Source organism: Anopheles arabiensis, assembly GCF_016920715.1.
Source record: "Anopheles arabiensis isolate DONGOLA chromosome X unlocalized genomic scaffold, AaraD3 X_pericentromeric_contig0003, whole genome shotgun sequence".
NCBI lineage: Eukaryota > Metazoa > Arthropoda > Insecta > Diptera > Culicidae > Anopheles > Anopheles arabiensis.
The window spans coordinates 2,257,501-2,260,000 of NW_024412081.1; positions in this window are offsets into that span (position 1 = coordinate 2,257,501).

The window sequence follows — 2,500 nt, forward strand, 5'->3', positions numbered from 1 at the left end:
TGACGGGAGACTTTGCTAGTACGCACGATACTCTGCGCATGTGCACATGTTTTACAACCCAACCAACTTAAGCACCTAGGGAAGTTGTGATGCCATCTGAACACCCACCGACTGATGCATTGAACGGCTAAAGTTGACCTTCAATCCGAACTGGCACTTTGCGGCGTGGAGGCAGTTGCGCGACCACTCCTATCCCAAACCAACAAAGCATGGTGTATCCTAAGTGTTCGGTACAAGCACACCACGACGGGACACATTGAACGGTTCAGCGATCTCTCTGCACTAGTGGAAGAACTCCAACGTGATACGGGAGACATTGCTCTAAACCGAACGGCATCTCTGCGCGTTTACTTGACGCACCCCAACTTGGTCAACTGTTGGACTTTTCGTAATCACGGCGGGACACATTGAACGAGCTCTAACGGATCTCTGCACGCATGGAACATGGTGGCGGGAATCATTGCTAGAACCGAACGGCGCCTCTGCGCGATGTACAAAGCCCAACAGGAACCTCGTATCGGCTGCCGAGCCGGAGCTTGAACAACTTGGACTTTCACCTCTAATTTATATCAACTCACCACTCCCCGAGGGATCCGCAGAATTGCTTCTGGGTCCCGTATCGTTATTGCGATTCGTGTTTGCATTACACTACATTGAACTATTCCAACTTGTTTATCCGCATGGCGAACATTTGCTGCATAGAACATTTAAGTTCCACTTCGCTCTCCCCTACGTGGGTCTGAGCTTCGCTCTCAGGGAAAAAATATGCCACATTTGGTAGGGAGACCCGGTTTCATCACGCTTTGTGCCCTGCACCATATATACCCTCATAAATTTATTCATTGGATTAGATCCAAGGAACACCAGATCATGCACCACTACCCATAATAGCTCATCGAGCTTAGCGTGAATCCTTCGGGTTTCCCTAAGAAGTTCGATTGGTCTTGCAGAGTTTAAAGACAACGAAGCTTAGTTTCAAGCAATGGTTAATATACGCGTATTCAAAACCCTTAGCTGTTACAACTTTTTACTAGAAACCATCACGACGAAGTCTTTGGGTCCGTAGACCCGTGATGTACTGCTCCAGGGAACGTTTTTATAGGGTGGAAGCTCAAAATCATAGGTTAAAATCATCGGCAGAGCCCACCAGACACCACTTTTGCTTCATTAGTTCGGACTATAGGCATACGACGATTTTTATCGCGGAGGGACGTATGACCCAAACGGGGGCTTAATGACCCACTGCCACTGCAAACCATGCTCCTACGACTAAATAGAGGTAAAAACTACGATTTGGTGCAATCTTCATGTTTGACCTCGTAGCAAGGTACCCTCCCTATAGTAGGCAATGAGCAAATGATCATAATCCCAGGAGGGCAAAAATGGGAACCCGAAAGGAAAGCGCTGTTGGCGCGCCTAAGCTACTGGCCCGTAGAGTAAAAATGGTACCCCCAACAAAGTTGTCGATTGACATTCTGATTGCACTTTTTATCATCTAGGGTGCGTTCCTTACACGTTTTGAGGGTTTTAGCGAAAAACATGTTTTGAGCCACACGAGCTCTCCGGCCCGCTCGGTGCACATTTTTGAAAAAAGCTAGGGAGCTGCCCCTAGGTTCGGGGTGTCACAAAATATTGAAAAGTGGTCAAAAAACCGCTATCCAGAATCGGATGTAGAATCATTAGACGAACTTAAAATTGTTCTACGACCAATGTCTGCGACGTTTAGTATTCAAGATATGGCCCGCCCTAGGTCTGACCTGGCATTTTCGTGAAAATTTAAAGCATGGCCATAGGGACGGGTAAAATAGCTATTTTGAAGCAAAAACCACCTCACTTTAAATGGCCATAACTTTTGAAAAACAAGAGCTAGGGTGCGTTCTCGACACGTTTTGAGGTGTTTTAGCGAAAAACATGTTTTGAGCCACACGAGCTCTCCGGCCCGTTCGGTGCACATTTTTGAAAAAGCTAGGAGCTGCCCCTAGGTTCGGGGTGTCACAAAATATTGAAAAGTGGTCAAAAACCGCTATCCAGAATCGGATGTAGAATCATTAGACGAACTTAAAATTGTTCTACGACCAATGTCTGCGACGTTTAGTATTCAAGATATGGCCCGCCCTAGGTCTGACCTGGCATTTTCGTGAAAATTTAAAGCATGGCCATAGGGACGGGTAAAATAGCTATTTTGAAGCAAAAACCACCTCACTTTAAATGGCCATAACTTTTGAAAAACAAGAGCTAGGGTGCGTTCTCGACACGTTTTGAGGTGTTTTAGCGAAAAACATGTTTTGAGCCACACGAGCTCTCCGGCCCGATCGGTGCACATTTTGAAAAAAGCTAGGAGCTGCCCCTAGGTTCGGGGTGTCACAAAATATTGAAAAGTGGTCAAAAACCGCTATCCAGAATCGGATGTAGAATCATTAGACGAACTTAAAATTGTTCTACAACCCCCAGTCCGACGCCTCGTATTCGAGATATAGCACTTTGTAGGTCTGACCGAGCA